Source organism: Macaca fascicularis, chromosome 12, assembly GCF_037993035.2.
Source record: "Macaca fascicularis isolate 582-1 chromosome 12, T2T-MFA8v1.1".
Lineage (NCBI taxonomy): Eukaryota > Metazoa > Chordata > Mammalia > Primates > Cercopithecidae > Macaca > Macaca fascicularis.
Window position 1 is genome coordinate 61411787 of NC_088386.1, and position 18515 is coordinate 61430301.

Here is an 18515-nt window from a genome sequence, read left to right on the forward strand (position 1 = left end):
TCTAGATCATTTGTCTAATGCTGATAATGGGGTGTTGAAGTCTAAAACTATTATTATATTGGAGTCTATCTCTGCCGGTAGGTCTAATAATATTTAATTTATATATACCAATGTTGGGTGCATATATATTTAGAATTTTTAAATCTTCTTGCTGAATTGATCTCTTTATTGTGTCTTAATGACCTTCTTTGTCTATTTTTACTGTTTTTGACTTAAATTCTGTTTTATATGATATTGATATAAATATAGATACTTCTGCTTATTTTTTTGTTTTCCATTTGTATGAAATGTCTTTTTCCATCCCTTTACTTTTAGTCTATATGTGTTTTTACAGGCAAAATGAGTTTCTTATAGGTAGCATATAGTTGAGTCATGTTTTAAAAAATCTATTATATTTAGCTAGTTTATATATTTTAAGTGGAAAATTTAATTTGTTCACATTCAAGGTTATTATTAATAAGTATGGATTTATCCTTGTCATTTTGTTAATTACCTTCTGGTTATTTTCTATCTTTTTCCTGTTTTTCTTTCTTTCTCTTTTGTTGTTTATCATTGTGGTTTGGTGTTTTTCTGTAGGGGTAACATTTGGGTTATTTTTCTTCCTTATTTGTGTGTTTGCAGTACCAGTGAGTTTTGTACTTTCATGTGTTTTCATGATGGTAGACATCATTCTTTTGTTTCCAGGTATAGAATGCCTTTGAGCATTTCTTGTAGCTCTGGTCTAGGAGAGATGAATTCTCTCAGTTTTTGTTTGTCTGGGAAATATTTTATTTTTCTTTCATTTATGAAGGACAACTTTGCTGGATATTGTATTCTGGGCTGACAGGTTTTTTTTTAAATCACTTTGAATATATCATCCTATTGTCTCCTAGCCTGTAATGTTTTTGCTATATATATTTTTTAAAATCCCCAGGTAGTCTAACAGAGGTTCCCTTATGTGTGACTAAACACTTTTCTCTGCTGTTTTTAGAATTCTCTTTGGTTTTGAGTTTTACTTTAATATGCCTTGGAGAACAACTTTTTTGAGTTATATCTATTTAGGGATTATAAACATCCCATATCTATATGTCTAAATCTCTTCCTAGACTTGGGAAGTTTTCAGCTATTATTTTGTTAAATAGGTTTTCCATGTATTTGGTCTCTTCACCTTCTGGAACATCCAAAATTCATGTATTTAGTTGTGTTATGGTGTTCTTATGTCACAGGATTTGTTCATTCTTTTTTATTGTATTTTCTTCTTTTTAAAAAATCTGACTGGGCAATTTCAAAAGACTTGTCTTCAAGTTCTAAGATTCTTGCTTTTGCTTGCTCTGTTGTTGAAGCTCTTGGATGAATTTTTAAAATTTCATTCATTGAATTCTTTCTTTCCAGGACTTCTGGTTTGTTCTTTTTTATTATATCTATCTCTGGTGAATTTCTCACTCACATCCTGAATTGTTTTTCTGATTTCTTTCAATTATTTTTCTGTGTTTGCAATCATAGCTCACTATGAACTCAAGTTCCTACTCTCAAGCCTGTCTCAACCTGCTAAGCATTTAGGGCTACAGCCTGCAGTGTGCTGCCATTCCTGGCTAACATTTTATTTTTATTTTTAGCACAGACAAGCCTTTGCTATGTTGTCTGGATTGGTTTCTTGTGTTTTTATGTTGATAACTGTACCTCTGGTATAACAGTCACTTCTTCCAGTTTTTTTTTTTTTCGGATTGGCTCTTACAAGGGAAGGAATTTTTCCTGAAGATACATCAATGCTGTTCATTGGGTAGGACACTAGCTTTGATTCTGGGTGCATGCAGTAGTGTAGTCTCCATATGATTTATTCAGTTGTAAACAGCATCGGTTGTGTCTGTGATTTCCTCAGTGGCTTAGGCTATTGTTGTTAGTGGAGGCTACAGTGAGGTTTTGTTGAGGATGAGGATTACAGGTAGGCCAGTCATCATATCCCAGTCATGGCAGCAGTAGACCGAACATGCCTGGTCTTGGGCTCCCAGTTGGTTTACGCAGTCACCAGTGTTAGTGGGTTGAAACAGGCCAATACTTGGGCCTCCAGGTGGCTCTGGTGCTGCAGTGGTAGTGGTGGGTCAGTCAGGTGAGTGGATCCTTGGTCCCTGGATAGCCAGAGTAATGGCAGTAATAATGGCAAGACAATCCTTGGGCTCTGAAGTGACACACATTGGTTTTAGTCATATCTACAATGAGCTGGGTAGGTTATTCCCTCATTCCCCAGGTAGCATGTGCAGTGGGTGCTGCTGTGGTGGTGGAAGCCCCAGGAGGACTGCACAGATGCCAGTGATTGTGGACAGGGTGAGGCAAGCCCCTAGACAGTGTTCTAGGGCACTGGAGTCGGGGGAGTGCCAGGCCAGGTAGGCTTGTTTCCAGGGACCCCAGGAATGTAATCATGTCCTGGCTATGGTGGGCAGAGTGGAGTGACCCTCAGGTTCCAGTGGAGAGCTTGGGAGGCTGCAACAACAGGGGTGATGTGCAGGGAAAGCCTGCCATTAGGGCATGTCCAAGTATGCTGCAGTCCTGCTGTTGGGGTAGAGGCAGAGGTTCTGACAGTAACTGTAGCCACAGGCAGGCAGTTCTTAGGCTGTGCGGGAGGAGGGATGCTTTAGTCTCCAGTGGCAGTGGCAGTGGTATATCAGCAGTAGTAGCAGCAGGGAAAACTAATTCTCAGGAAATGTGCAAATGTGTGATGGCAGCCCTGCTGCTTGGTAGATGGAGTCGTGACCAGCTGCATGTGTTTTGGCTTCTGGTGGCAGCAATAGTGGCTGTGGCTGGTGATAAGAGAGTCCGTCCTCAGAGTGTGATTGCAGCAGCCCTGCTGCTGGGGCCAGGGTCATTATATGTAGTAGCTGTCCCAGGTAGGTGTTTCTCTGGCCATAGAGAGTATGTGCTTTGGCTTTGTCCTGGGAGAGCCTCCCTAGGGTGCTGCACCACCCTTTACCTGGCATACAGGGTACTGTGTGCTGGAGTGCTGGAGACCCTGCCACTCTGCTGGATCTGACTGGTGTTATTGCTGCTACAGCTCTGTGGGTGGACACAGAAGGGTGTCAGTGGGGCTCCAGGGATGTGAAGGTGCAGGGGCTATCGGGCCCCAGGGCAGGATGCAGCCCCCCAGTGGGGTCTAGGCTCTCAAAATGGTGAATCTGCTTAGGACTTGGTGGTGTGTTGGACCATTATGAACTCCTTCTCTAGAGCAATGCCTTTGTGTAACCTCCAGGCAGGTCCCTATGTTATTCTCAGAGCCTGTGATGGGGTCCCCCATGGCTAAGGTCTCAGGAGTCCATGGTGGGAATATGGACAGGTGGGAATCTCCTCCTTACCGCTTCCCTGAACTAGGGAGGCTCTATGAGCTCCCCGCTGATCCCAGATGAGCTGACTCCCTCCCTTCCTGCTCCTTCCACGCCTCAGGTGCTTCCTGTTCCTTCTCCGTTGAATTCCAGTATTCTCTCTAAGATGCTCTATTTGAAGTTTGATTATGTACTTGCTATTTTGGTTCTTGTCTGTGGAAAAGGTAAGTGGCAGATGCCTCCAGTCAGCCTTCTTGAAGTTCCTCTCACATAAGTCTTTATGTCCTTCATGAGAATCTTACTATCCCAATGAGTGAATGACTATATGACAAAATAATCTCATTATAGGTAGACATCATAGTGTCACAGTGGGTACTATGGTAGGCACCATGACCCTGTTCAAAATCAAGACACTCATTTTCCCAGATGCCAGGAGTATTGACTGCTAATGGCTCATAGTTAAACCCCTCTCCAAGCACTGGCCTTGGATTAAGACTATATTTCCCTCTGAAGAGAGAGTGGGGCAGCCTGTATACAATGCAGTCCAGGAATAGGGTGAAAAACTGGCCTTGAGTGCTAAATTTAAACAGATGCCAAAAACTCAGTAATCAAAACAAACAATATTTTAATGTAATATTTTAAAAATAAAAAATGTAAAGATTCTGTAATTATCAAAATATCACAATTTTAAATAAAGATATAATCAATATGACTGATTTTTCTCTTTGCTTGAGGCTCCAGTATGGCTCCCCAAAACAGTCTATATTAAAGCATTATTTAAAAAATACAAACCAATGCAAAAGTTCACCCTGAATACTGAAATTTTAAAATAAAGACTGACTTTTGCATTGATTTCGTTTCAAATAACAGTAATGTATTAAAATGTTATTTATCTTGGCTACTGAGCTTTTTGACACCCTCTAAATTTTGTTCTCAAGGCGTGTCTCACTCTTCTTATGTAGTCCCAACCCTGGCAGATTGACTCAGGGGAAACCAATGTCTGTCTCCTTTGCCTTAAAGGGAGGCCATGGGAGGCCATCCCATCAACATAGTCCCTTTGGGATCATCTGAAGCCTTCCTTGTGACTTTATTGCAGTCCAATCCTGCTTTTCTCACTCCCTTACCAGTGTTATTCCCAAGAGTATCCTGCAGGTAAGTCTCTGAGTCTGTTTCCTCTAAGACCTCCCCAGAGAAGAGAGGTGAAAACTGAAGTTCACAGAAGTTGAGGAAATTGCCCAAGCTCTCAGGGTTCCTATGAGATGAAAATCCAGGTGAGACTAGGCATGGTGGCTCATGAGGGTAATCCCAGCACTGGGAGGCTGGAGTGGGATGATTGTTGGAGCCCAGGAGTTCAAGACCAGCCAGGGCAACATAGCTGAGACCCTATCTCTTCAAACAATAAAAAAATTAGCTGGGTGGGGTGGGTGCACGCCTGTAGTCCCAGCTACCTGTGAGGCTGAGGTGTGGAGATCACTTGAGCCTGGGAGGTTGAGGCTGCAGTGAGTCATGATCTGCACCCCACCCTGGGTGACAGAGCAAGACACTGTCTAAAACAAATAAACAAACAAACAAACAAAAAAATCCCAGTCAAGTTAGTATGATTTTAAAGCCAGTGCTTCTCATCGTAACATTCTATAGGCTGGGGCCAGAATTCGTGGCTACAGTCTAATAAGTCAAAGGTAAAACAGGGATACCAACAATCCCTACGCACTCTCCTAATTGAATGTCCTAATTGCGGACTAGAATTCAGGTTCACTGATTTCTAGGAAGTGGGCCTCTGATTATATCAGACCCTGTGGTCAGCAGAATAATGCCCCAACCCCCACTGAAGATGTCCACATCCTAATCCCTAAAACCTGTGAATGTGTTAACTTACATGGCAAAAGCAACTTTGCAGATGTGATTAAGTTAGGGATCTTGAGCATATGCTGCATTATCCAGGTAGACCCAAATATAATCACAAAGGTCCTTTTTAGGGAGAGAGGGAGGCAGGAAAGTTAGAGAAGGAAACATGATGACAGAAGTAGAGGTCACAGTGATGTGATCATGAGACAAAGAATGCAGCTGGCCTTAGAAGCCGGAAAAGTCAAGGAACAGAGCCTTCCCTAGAGCTTGCAGAAGGAAGGGAGCTCTGTTGCCCCTTGTCTTAGTTCTAAGACCCATTTTGGACATCTGACCTCCAGAAGTGTAAGAAAATAAATTTGTGATGTTTGAAGCCACACAGTTTGTGGTAATTTTTAATAGCAGCAATAGGAAAGTAACAGACCCCTAAAGCCGTGTTTCAATCCTGCAATCTGGGATCACCCATGTGACTCTGAGATGTAATGGATCCCTAACAGAAAACAGGACTACCAGAGCAATTTAATGAAGACTTCTCAGTTGTATTATATTTTTAAAAATTTAAAATGAACTTGTATATGTGGAAGGATTGATGATCTGTACTGACTCCAGATGGTCATGTTCTCCTGATGACAGATGGAAGTCCAGGAGAGGCGGGGCCATCTACAGGAAAGCAGGAGAGAAATGATTGATATAAGAAGCCAGCACAATCCAGGAACTCTTTATACAAGCAGAATTTTTACTTTTCTGATTCTTCAGTAGTATTTTTTGAATTATGGAAGGAGATGAACTTTCCTATTATTTTAATATGGAACCAGCTGTATTGTTGTTTCTCTTTCCTTGCTGTGCTAGAAGAGTCTGGAGTTTAAGTTCTTCTTGTATTTGAGCAACAGTTAATGTTTTCAAATTCTTTTTGTTGATTAGACATTTGAGTCTGATGGATCACTAAGGTTTATTATAAAAAGGGTTGAAGTTCAAGGATTTTTCTTTTTTTTACATTAGTTGTAAAAAGGAGGACAAAATGCCTTGGCTAGAAGCCAGAACAAGAGAATTTGGAGCATCAACAAAATATGTTGAACATAAACAAGAGAATAGGGTTTCACTCTAAGCAAGAAAGCGGTTCTCCCAGGAGGATGAACTAGAAAAAGGGAGAGGAAAGTACTATGTGTATATGAACAGGAAGATGTAGGAAATAGGGAAGGGGGAGGTAGTCACAGTTAAGTGGATTGGATCTTAAGCAACTTTGCCAATGATATTTTTACCCCAAGTGTATGCCAGCAATACATGGTTCTACTACTAGTGACCTCATAGAAGCAGAGTCATCGCTGGAGAAAGCCATAGCTCTCATCCCGATGGGCATCTCCTGCCTCTGAGGCCTCAGTTAGCTGCACTTGCCTTCTGCATCTCCTGGGGATTTCACTCCATCAGTTAGCATCTTGTTTGCTGACTTCCCTAAAGAAGCGTTATGTATTAATATTAGTCTGTTATAATGTTGCTATAAAGATACAGTGAAAAGAGGTTTAATTCACTGAAAGTTCTGCATGGCCGGGGGCTTTCAAAATGTACAATCATGGTGGAAGGCAAAGGAGAAGCAAGCTACCTCCTTCACAAAGCGGCAGGAGAGAGAGCAAGCAAGCAGGGGAAATGCCAGACACTTGTCAAACAACCAGATATTGTGAGAACTCCCTCACTATCACAAGAACAGTCTGGAGGAAACCATCCCCATGATTCAATCACCTCCCAACAGGTCCCTCTCTCCATATGTGGGGATTACAATTTGAGATGAGATTTGGGTGGGGACACAGAGCCAAACAATATCGTGATGCCTATCCATTTCTTTGAATTTTGTTTGGTTCCTGACTGACTTATTCTTACCTCACAATGCCCCAGGATATATGTGAGCCCCCCAAAAACGGGATTAAAGTCTGAGAGACTTAGTAGCGTGGCCTAACAAAGAATCCTTGGAGTTAACTGGACCCAAACTGATTTGATATCTTCCCAGCATCTCTTCATCTTTTACATGAGCTTGGACAATGGCTAATGGCTCCTTTTAGAGAATAATTTAAAAACGTGTCAATATAAGGGCCACCTAGAACATAAAGAAAGAATATAAAGGTCAAAGGTCTTGTTATATATCAACATGGTCTTTGAGAATTGCTTATACTCAATTTTGATGAGCCCAGCTCTTTATGGCTGCTGCTTCTGTGTTTTGGAAAAGTGCAAGCCTGGGCAACTCACTGATACTCTCAGCAGCATAGATCCAACTAAACTCCTAGTTTAGTTGTGGTAGTACCCTGTGGTGGTACCATTACGGTGGTGCAGCCCTTGGTACTGTCCTGGTTTGGGTTTCTTGGACATTTGGAGAAATAAAACAGATGGGAGAATTATGATTTTGAACAAATAACTTACCATGTTGCAAATTTCTTTATCAATGAAAGTTCAGTAATTTTCTACATTGTTTAACTAAAAGTTGTGGGTTTTTAAATGTAGGTGTTTAAGCTAGCACTTGAGTGAATTTAAAGAAATGGACTAAATACTGTGGAGGGAGAAGTGCAAAAGGATCGGATAACACACTGCAGTGGAGCCTCCAGGGTGTCTGCCCAGCAACCTTCTGATCCATAGATGTGGGCCTGGGTAACCTGTGTCACCTCCTGGCCTTCCTCCTTGCCAGAGTGGTGGTGGGGTTAGGGACTAAGAAACCACACATCATTCTCTGCACGTGGCCAAACTTACAACATGGGAGTAGTGAAACGTCTGTGAGAACTAGTGTATTAGTCCATTTTCATGCTGCTAATAAAGATACCCAAGATTAGCTAAGTTATAAAGAAAAAGAGGTTTAATGGACTCACAGTTTCACATGGCTGGGGAGGCCTCACAATCATGTTGGAAGCCAAGGAGGAGCAAGTAATGTCTTACATGGATGGCAGCAGGCAAACAGAGCTTGCACAGAGAAACTCCCCCTTATAAAACCATCAGATCTTGTGAGATGTATTCACTATCATGAGAACATCATGGGAAACACCTGCCCCCATGATTCAATTATCTCCCATGAGGTCCCTTCCAGAGCAGTGGGAATTCAAGATGATATGTGAGTGGAGACACAGCCAAATCATATCAATCTCTCCCTTGCCCCCCCCAAATCTCATGTCAAAAACAATCATGCCTTCCCAACAGTCTCCCAAAGTCTTAACTCATTTCAGCACTAACTCTTTTAAATGTCTATAGTCCAAAGTCTCATCAGAGACAAAGCAAGTTCCTTCTGCCTATGAGCCTATAAAACCAAGAGCAAGTTAGTTACTTCCTAGATACAATGGAGGTACAGGCATTGGGTAAATATAGCAATTCCAAATAGGAGAAATTGGGCAAAACGAAGGGGCTACATGCCCCATGCAAGTCCAAAATCCAGCAGGCCAGTTAAATTGTAAAGCTTCAAAATGATCTGCTTTGACTCCTTATCTCACATCCCGGTTATGCTGATGCAAGAAGTGGGTTCCCATGGTCTTGGGCAGCTCTGCCAGTGTGGCTGCTTTCATGGGCTGGCGATGGAGTGTCTGTGAGTTTTCCAGGTGCACGGTGCAAGCTGTCAGTGCAAGGGTCTGGAGGATAGAGACCCTTTTCTCACAGCTCCACTAGACAGCACCCTAATGGGAACTCTGTGTGGGGGCTTCCACCCCACATTTGCCTTCCATACTACCCCAGCAGAGGTTCTCCATGAGGTCTGCCCCTGAAGCAAAGCTTGTTCCTAGACATCCAGGCATTTCCATACATCCTCAATTTTCATGGTGGAGGTTCCCAAATCCCAGTTCTTGACTCTGTGCACTCACAGGCTCAACACCACATGAAAGCTGCCAAGGCTTGGGGCTTGCATCCTCTGAATCAAGAGCCTGAGCTCTACCTTGGCCCCTTCCAGTCATGGCTGAAGCGGCTGGGATACAGAGCACTAAGTCCTTAGACTGCACACAGCAGAGGGACACTGGGCCCCGCCAGTGAAACCATTTTTCCCTCCTAGGCCTCCAGGCCTGTGATGGGAAGGGCTACCTTGAAGACTTCTGACATGCACTAGAGACATTTTCCCCATTGTCTTGGTGATGATTCACATTCAGCTCCTCGTTACTTATGTAAACTTCTGCAGCCAGCTTAAATTTCTCCTCAGAAAATGGGATTTTCTTTTCTATCACATTGTCAGGCTCCAAATTTCTGAACTTTTATACTCTGCTTTCTTTATAAAACTGAATGCCTTTAACAGCACCCAAGTCACCTCTTGAATGCTTTGCTGCTTAGAAATTTCTTCCACCAGATACCCTAAATCATCTCTCTCAAGTTCAAAGTTCCACAAATCTCTAGGGCAAGGGCAAATTATTGCCAGCCACTTTGCTAGAATATAACAAGAGTCACCTTTGTTCCAGTTCCCAACAAGTTCCTCATCTCCATTTGAGACCACCTCAGCCTGGACTTTATTGTCCATATTGCTATCAGCATTTTGGGCAAAGCCATTCAACAAGTCTCTAGGGAGTTCCAAACTTTCCCACATTGATCTGGCTTCTTTTGAGCCCTCTAAACTGTTCCAACCTCTGCCTGTTACTCAGTTCCAAAGTTGTTTCCATGTTTTTACGTATCTTTTCGGCAGCGTCCCACTCTATTGGTTCCAATTTACTATATTAGGCTGTATTCCTGCTGCTGATAAAGACATACCTGAGACTGGGAAGAAAAAGAGGTAATATGGTTTGGCTGTGTTCCCACCCAAATCTCATCTTGAATTCCCATGTTATAGGAGGAACTCAGTAGGAGGTAATTGAATCAAGGGGGCAGGTGCTGTTCTTGTGATAGAGAATAAGTCTCATAATATCTGTGCTGTTCTTGTGATAGCAAATAGGTCTCATAATATCTGACGGTATTATAAGGAGGAATTACCTGCACAAGCTCTCTCTTTTTGCCTACTGCCATCCACGTAAGAGTTGACTTGCTTCTCCTTGGCTTTCACCATGATTGTGAGGCCTTCCCAGGCATGTGGAACTGTAAGTCCCATTAAGCTTATTTTTTCTGTAAATTATCCAGTCTCAGGTATATGTCTTTTATCACCAGCATGAAAATAGACTAATACAAGAGGTTTAATAAATTCATAGTTCCACATGGTTGGGGAGGCCTCATAATCATAGTGGAAGGCAAAAGCTACTACTTACATGGCAGTGGCAAGAGAGAATAAGAGCCAATAAGTCTCACAAGATCTACTGGAGAAGACCAGCTCTGCCCGATATGAGGGCTTTCCCTCTGCCTGGCACAGTGCTTGGCATAGAATAGGTCTTCAGTGAGTATCTGTCAAATGGCTTGGATTCCTAAACAGATGGATAGGTGAGTGAACACCAACATGCAGAAAGTATCAGAGGAAAGGCATAGAGTCCTGCCCACATTCCAGTCCCTGATTCCAGTTGCTTCCCACCTTTCAGCTCCAGTGCCAACTTGAAGACTTACATAGAACTCAGGCCAACCTAAGCTGGTTTCTGCGACTTGCAAATTATAGAGCAATCAATGATAATAATGGTCTCTAGTTTGGGGGAACTTGGAGTATACTTTTAGACAATTTGAAAAAAAATTATGTATTTGTATAACTGATTCCTTCTATTTACATATGTGTATATTTATACATGAATGTGTGTGTAGGTAAATGTATATATTTATATGGTATTATTTTGGGATGTATACATATATATATAATGCATATAAAAAAATGAATTGGGCAATTTAATCAATGTGCTGAGCTCCCTTTTAATCTCTAAAATAAAAGGTTTAGATTCAATGATCTAAAATTTTAAAAGTATATGCTTTCCAGGAATTATGTAATTGCTTTGTTAGAAAGTCACCAGAAGGTATACTGTTGCTAGAAAAGAATGCCCATGGAAGGCACTTTGGGAATTCACTTACGTTCTATGTTTTGCCATTGCTGGAAATAGTTTGGCAGCTCCTTCAGGAAGTATATTCGGAGGTATTCACATATTCTCCACGGAGACAGATGTCCAGTCTAATGATTGTGACGACTGAGGGTGCCACCTGGTAATGACAGTTCAGGTAGAAAAGCAAAATTTAGTTATGAAACAGCAGTAAGAGTTTTCCCTACGAACTGGCCATGGAGGTAGACCCACAAGGAGTATCATGTCATTGTCACTATGGATAGAACATTGGTGAGGATGACATACCAAACCTTTCTGAAGCATCAGAAAGGTAGACAACCTGCAGCTGCAGTCCCCAAACTTGGCTGCCCTCTTTTTGGCTGGGACCTCAGTACTCTTCTCACATCAAGCATGGGCATGTACCCAGGTGTTCAATCAGTACTGAGTGGTCAGTTAAGCAAAACTGATTATAACAGTCATCAGTGTTTCAGTCAGGTACTTTATGTATATTTTCTCACTTCACACTGGCAACAATACTCTTTTTAGTTTCTTTGTAAAAATTAGAAAAGTGAGACCTAGATAGCTTATGGAACTTGCCCCAAGTCACACTGTTAAGTGGCAGAGGAGGTCAACCTCCTCTCTATTCTCAGCCAAAATTAGAGGCAAATGAGAATAGCACAAAGCATTTTTCCTTATACTTGTTTTAACTTACAATAACCCTCCATAAAGCATTATCCATTGGAACCACAATATTCTTCTGAATAACATCATCTGCCTGGAAAATAATGTGATAGGATTATAAATGTTTCAAAAAATGTACCTAAGTATTTTAACAATCTGGAAAATACATGTGGTACTCTGTATTCTCAGAGACATCTGAAAGGGCAGTGCATCTTCTCTGCACTGTTTGCCAGCTCTCTCAGCTGTTCGTGTGGGTTTCACTGGCATGCATCATTGCTCCCCTTTCTCCTATATGCCTAAGGTAGGGCACTTCTACCACCCACTGAAGTTTGGTTCTAAAAAGGTAACAGCTTTAAGGGAATAGCAGAGGGGTTATTTTTTCAAATGAGTGTGGAGGAAAAAGCAACTGAGCAGGCTCTTCCCGGATGCCTGATTTCTAGTCAGCAGGCTGCTTGAATCCCCTGGTTGAACACATTTCAGTCATCCTGTGCCTAAGGAGAAAAACACCACTCCTGGCTCTCGTCGCTATGGTAACTGATGCTCAGCAGGCAGTTGCGGTTTCATTTAATGTAACTGGCTTTTAGAACTTGAGGGGTAACTATGCTTTCATAGAAGGGAAAAGGGAAGACGAGTGGTTTAATTAATGTGTCTCAATTTAACATGAAGATACAGGTCACTTCCACTGTTTGACCATACAGTGTCTAGCTCTGCTTTATATCTGTATCAGATCTAAAGCATAAAAGGATGTAATATTTCTCTCATCATATGTGAAGTGTATAAAGTGGGCAGAGGAGGGAAGCAGGGGTTGTGTTAGACCCTTTGCGAAAGGTTTTTCACTTTATAAAAATCATCTCGGCTTGAGAGTGTATAGAAGAATCGCTTTCTCTTCTCTCATCCACAAAGGAAGCCTGAGAGATGGGTTGCTAGGCAACCTCACACCGAAGACTGGGGCACTGTGGAATTAACATAGCTGACCTCCCCATCAGCTCTGCAGCTCTGCTATTCAAAACGATTTTGTGAGGCTGTAGGACTCAAGAAAACAGATACAAAATGTAAATACAAAAATAAAGAATAGAGGATATAAATCTAACTTTTTCAAGCAAAGACCAGGATTCACTCAATAAGAAGAGGAAGCAGTTGGAAATGGCAGGTTGAGGGGAAAAAATAGTATTAGTTGCTATAAACCAGAAACTTGTATTTTGAATAATATAGGAAGAAAATTTTCCTATTTCTTTAGAAATGTTTATGGCTGACAGTTAACCTATCACAGTAAAAGTGCTGAAAATATTTAAGGTCAAACAGAAAAATCAGTTTATAATAATGTAGATCTACAACATATTTTTAACAAAAAGCTCAATTCTCAATCCTTACCATGTGATGGTTTGTTTAAGCTCCAGAGCCCCCTACTCTCCTTCCTGCCACTACATCATCAATATGGTTGGCGTGGGAAGGGATGGCATTTATTTTGCAAGTAGACGAATATTTGGAAGGAAATTGCAAAGCTGGTCCATGAGACAGAGCACACACTCTATCAGCAATAACTAATTTAGTTTTTTTTTTTTTTTTTTTGACCAGGCTGGGGTGCAGTGGCACAATCTCGGCTCACTGCAACCTCCACCTCCTGGTTTCAAGCAATGATTCTCCTGCCTCAGCCTCCTGAGTAGCTGGGATTATAGGCACCCACCATGATGCCCAGCTAATTTTTGTATTTTTAGTAGAGATGAGTTTTGCCATGTTGGCCAGTCTGGTCTCAAACTCCTGACCTCAGGTGATCCACCTGCCTCGGCCTCCCAAAATGCTGGGATTACAGGTGTGAGCCATTGTGCCTGGCCTAGTTTGATTTTTAGAATACATCATACTATTGGGAAATGGTTCTGGTAACATTTTAAGAGAGATTGTTAAATTTATCAACAATAAATTAAAAATCGACCAAAGTTGGTGGCATTGTTAAATTTATCAACAATAAATTAAAAATCGACCAAAGTTGGTGGCATTGTGGGATTACAGGTGTGAGCCATTGTGCCTGGCCTAGTTTGATTTTTAGAATACATCATACTATTGGGAAATGGTTCTGGTAACATTTTAAGAGAGATTGTTAAATTTATCAACAATAAATTAAAAATCGACCAAAGTTGGTGGCATTGTGGGAGGTGGGAGACTGAAAACAAACTCTGAACTCGTTTTTGTAGATTTTGTAGACTTGCTTTTGTTATAAGTGTTTGGGTGAAGCAATTCTGAAACCATTTTAGGTAGATTATAAGGCTGAAGAAATGGACAAATAGGTTGAGGTTGTTAGGATCCAGGATCACACTCTGGAAAAGGGTTATACAAATAAGAACTAGAGGTCAGTGTGTGTGAGACTGTGTGTATGCACAGTATGCATGCAAACACCTGTGTGTCTACGAGTATATTTCTGTATATGCATATGTATGTATGCACGCATATGTTTTCCATCTGCTGAAAGGATCTAGAAGCAATTACACCCTATCAGCAGTGAACAGACTTAGCACTCGGATCTTCATCTCTAACACCATTCTCAATAAAAGGAACCAGGGCTCCTCAGAGAAACGGCTGATTCCAAGATTGAGGCAGGCAAATCAGAAGTTGGGCCTGAGATACCTTGTTAGGACAGAAAGTAAGAAATTGCTCAAAAAAAGAAAAATGAACAATGAGAGCATGTCACAAGGACACAGGAATAAGCCTGAAGAGGCTCCTGCTGGACAAATCTGAAACAATTTAAACACCAAAATAATTAAAGACATTAATGGATGATGAAATATTGAAAAAATAGAATTTCACAAGACTGTATGATGTTAAATATTTTTAACAACAACAAAAAGCTCAAATCTGAATCCTTGCCATGTGCTAGTTTGTTTAAGCTCCATAGTCCCCTATTCTCCTTCCATATTAAACAAATAATATAGAATAGAATAGAATAGAATAGAATAGAATAGAATAGAATAGAATAGGAGTAGAATAGAATAGAATAATATACAATAAAATTATTTTCTCCAGGAGGGAAAAAAAAAAAGCTCAACTCTAAGTCCTCACTATGTGATAGTTTGTTTAAGCTCCAGAGTCCCCTACTGTCCTTCTATATTAAATAATGGATAAAAATTAAAAGCAAAAACAATAATAAATAAGCAAAGGTGGGGCTCCTTACTGCTTACGGTAAAACCCTGAGTACTGACTGCTGGGTACATGTGGAGCCTTTATTACCATCACAGTAAAGATGGGACTAGGTAAGACTCATGATCAATCTAGTGGAAAGTTTTGAAGAGGAGCAGGATATTTGATTTACAAGTGTCTCCTCACAGATTGCTTATTAGTTGCAAGAAAAAAAAAACTATGTAGTGGAGACATTTGAAGGAGTAATCAAAATTAATTCACAAGTGAGGGCAGATAAGTATGTGTGTATCCATATGTGATACCCTGAGGACACATTATTTACATAGCATTATGGCCAGGGATGTTTAGCTCAAATTGAATCATGATGAAATATCAGACGAACCCTAAATGAAAAACATTCTACTACAAAAAAAGAGGGTGAGGGACATTTTCTTAAAAAAAAGTCTACATTGTAGAAGACAGAAAGGCTGTGGATATGCTCCAGATTAAGCAACAATAAAGAGACATGACAAGTAAATACAATATCTGATTCCAGAGTGGATCTTTGACTGGAGGAAGAAAAGGACTTTATTGGATCAATTGGTGGTAAATGATATAGATTAAAGTATGGTATCCGTGTTAAATTTACTGAAGTTGATAACCACAGTTTGATTATATAGGAGTGTATCCATATTCTTAGGACACATCACTGAAGTACTTAGGGGTACAGGGATGTGTATGATGCTTGCGACTTACTTTCAGAATCTTCAGAAAAAAAATCATATGTATATATGTGTGTATACATCTGTGTGACTGTAAATGTATATATAAAATTCGTATACTCACATAGCACAAATGATAAAGCAGATGGTCTAAAATATTAGCAATATTGTAATGTTTACCTTAGTATATATGGTCTTTGCAATCTTATTCATGCAATTTTCTGTAAGTTTAATTTTTTTCCAAATAAAAAATTAAAAAAGTGTTTCCTTTTTGTAGAAACAAAATCATTTTTATTGAAACTTTAATAGTGCACATTAGGCATTTTTAAAAATCTACAAAAACAACCACCCAGCACATACATTTTATAAGAGGCAGTAGATTTATGTGTTTAACACAAGTAAGTGACATCAGGATCTAGACACGTCGTTTGTCCCATTTCCTCACCTTGATTCTTCACATGGTATGTATTCAATCATTTTAACTTTGCACTTGCGATTTCTCAACGTCCTGCGCTTGCCCCCACCCAGAGTCCCCCTTAATCTATCCTCTGCAATTTGTAACTTAAGTCAATGTGAAAAATTGGACAAAAAATTCTTCAGGAAACTATGTAAGGGAGGAGTTTTTATTTATTTACTAGAGCAACTTCATATATTAAACTTAAACTATATGAAGAACATTTTTGTAACTGCTTACCATTTTAGTGCATTCTTTTTCCTCAAAGTTCTTAAGTGTGTTTTTCAAAGAAAGTTGAATCTGTAACTATGAAAAAGGACCTATTGCCCTGACCCAAAATAAGTAAGGACACTACTGAACACTTTGCAGCTCTGTCCTCTGTGTTGCAAGTGGTTTTTTAAAGTTCTTACATCACTTACCCATTAAAAATAAAACTAGGCTGCTTTTGGTGAAAATGGAAATAGTAATTACCTTCTTAAAATACACCCTTAAAAAAAAAAAACAGGGTTTCTTTTACATTGCCAAAAGAATTTGTTTGAAGGAAGATAAAAATAACATACATACTATTTGAAAGCAGCCTGGTTTAAGGATTGCCATCGAGTCTCATGTTATACCACTCAGAAGTAAGACATTTAGAACCTGCTCATTACTCCGCATCCTTCATTTATGGGATCAGATTGCTTTTATGGGCATTGTGCCAGATTCACTGATGTGCACTGTAAGGCAGATTGCAGAGTGAAACATTTTTCTAGAAAACATCTGGTTCTTAAGAAAAGTATTAGAAGGGGGTAGCACATTTTTGCTCATAACTGGGACTTATCATGTTACAGTAACTCCCCTCTAATCTGGCAGGCAGACTTCCAACAACCACAACCAGGAACCTAGATATAAGTGAAAAATACCTTAAGAGTTCAAAGAAAACAGAGGTCCAAGATCCTATGCATATGAAGGAGTGGTACTGCCCTTAGCTCAAAGACTATTTTATTCATTATAAAACTACTGGAGCCAATTAGCATAAGGGCTCCTGAAGTCACCTTTATATCAGTGACTCTTTCTGCAGTTCATTTGTTCCTTCACTCCCCTTGCAAAAATTGTGCACCCCCTGGATGCCACCATTTTTCTACTCAGGTTTTCCCCTCCTCTCTTTCTCGTACCTTCAATATTTACTGGCTTTTTTTCTTTTTTTTTCTCCATAGATGCCCAATTAGCTCTTATCTTAAAAGACAGACTTCTCACACTCTTATGGACACATCACTCTTCACCCTCAGCCTTATTTCTAAAAACTTTTCTATACTGACTCGAGTTCCTTGCCTTCCATTTGCAGGGCTTCCACTAGCCTATGAGAAAGTTGTATTCAAATTAGAAAAGGGAGTCCTCCTGCATGCGGATGCAGTTGCAGAGTGGTAAGACTTGGAGGATTTCTGCCTCCATCTCCTGCGCCCTTGGCTGGGTCACCCTCTGCAGTGCACACACCGCATGACCACACGTGGAGGCTCGGCAGGATTTCAGATATTTCCACTGGCTTCTAATTTATTATATTTGGTAGAATCATCATTAAAACTCTGTTACTGGAATAATGGACTAAAATTACAGAGTACTGGGTTTGCTCTCAATTCTTTATGTAATTGCAGGACTGTGCTCTTACACATCCCCTCTGGAACTCTTAAGTTCTAGTACCACTTCTGTTACCACTCCTACTACTACTTTCTCGCTGTCTTTTTTTCTATCTTCCACTTTCTGAATCTCTACCGCTGGCCATTGAAGTAATATAGATTACATTTTGCATTAACAATTAATAGTAAAGTGTGGTATTGAGAGTTGAAATGTCAGCGTTTGTTTAGCTTTTTCTCTTCGTCTGTGTTCAGAAAAATAACTTTAAACAGCAAAAAGCAAGTTTGAGAAGGCTGTTCTCTAAAAAACAACAAAAACTTTTTTTTTAGTGTAGAATAATATGTTAATTCCAGTTAACTTTTACAATGGTAAATAAATATTTCATCACTCAGATATAACTATGTTAACAATTGGGTTAGTTTCATCTAGTTTCATATATTCTTATATGCATCTATATTTTTGGCAAATGGATATATTATTATTTGAATAGTTACATTTTCCTCTTTTTTCACTTATTTTGTGAGCATTTTAGCAGTTAAAATCTTTCAAAAAAAATTTTTTTTTGAGAAGGAGTCTCGCTGTTGCTCAGGCTGGAGTGCAGTGGCGCAGTCTCGGTTCACTGCAACCTCCACCTCCCAGGTTCAAGCAATTCTCCTGCCCCAGCCTCCCAAGTAGCTGGCATTACAGGTGCACACCACCATGCCCAGCTAATTTTTTGTATTTTAGTAGAGACGAGGTTTCACCGTGTCGCCCAGGCTGGTTGCAAACTCCTGAGCTCAGGCAAACCACCCGCCTCGGCCTCCCAAAGTGTTGAAATTACAGGCATGAACCAAAAAAATTAAATACATAAATAAACCCTTGAAATAGTTTTCAATAACTACCTAGTACTATATTATTGGTCAAATCTTACATATTTGACAACCTC

The 18515-nt window shown here is 40.2% G+C and overlaps 1 protein-coding gene across 6 annotated transcripts in view; it reads right to left on the minus strand.

The window, feature by feature from the left end:
* Positions 1-5646: 5646 nt before the first annotated feature.
* The window catches only part of TTC21B (tetratricopeptide repeat domain 21B), a 97262-nt gene continuing 84393 nt past the window's right edge, over positions 5647-18515 (minus strand). For 2 of the 6 annotated variants that reach the window (XR_012421175.1, XR_010579900.2), the window contains exons 29-31: positions 16544-16695; positions 11049-11174; positions 5647-5792 (exon numbers count right to left, since the gene is read on the minus strand). The gene's annotated coding sequence lies outside the window, so the exon portion shown is untranslated. Of the gene's footprint in view, positions 5793-6110; positions 7219-10309; positions 10463-11048; positions 11175-16543; positions 16696-18515 lie in introns of those variants that run through there. The other 4 variants (XR_012421176.1, XR_282616.5, XR_010579899.2 and 1 more) reach the window with 3 other exon arrangements.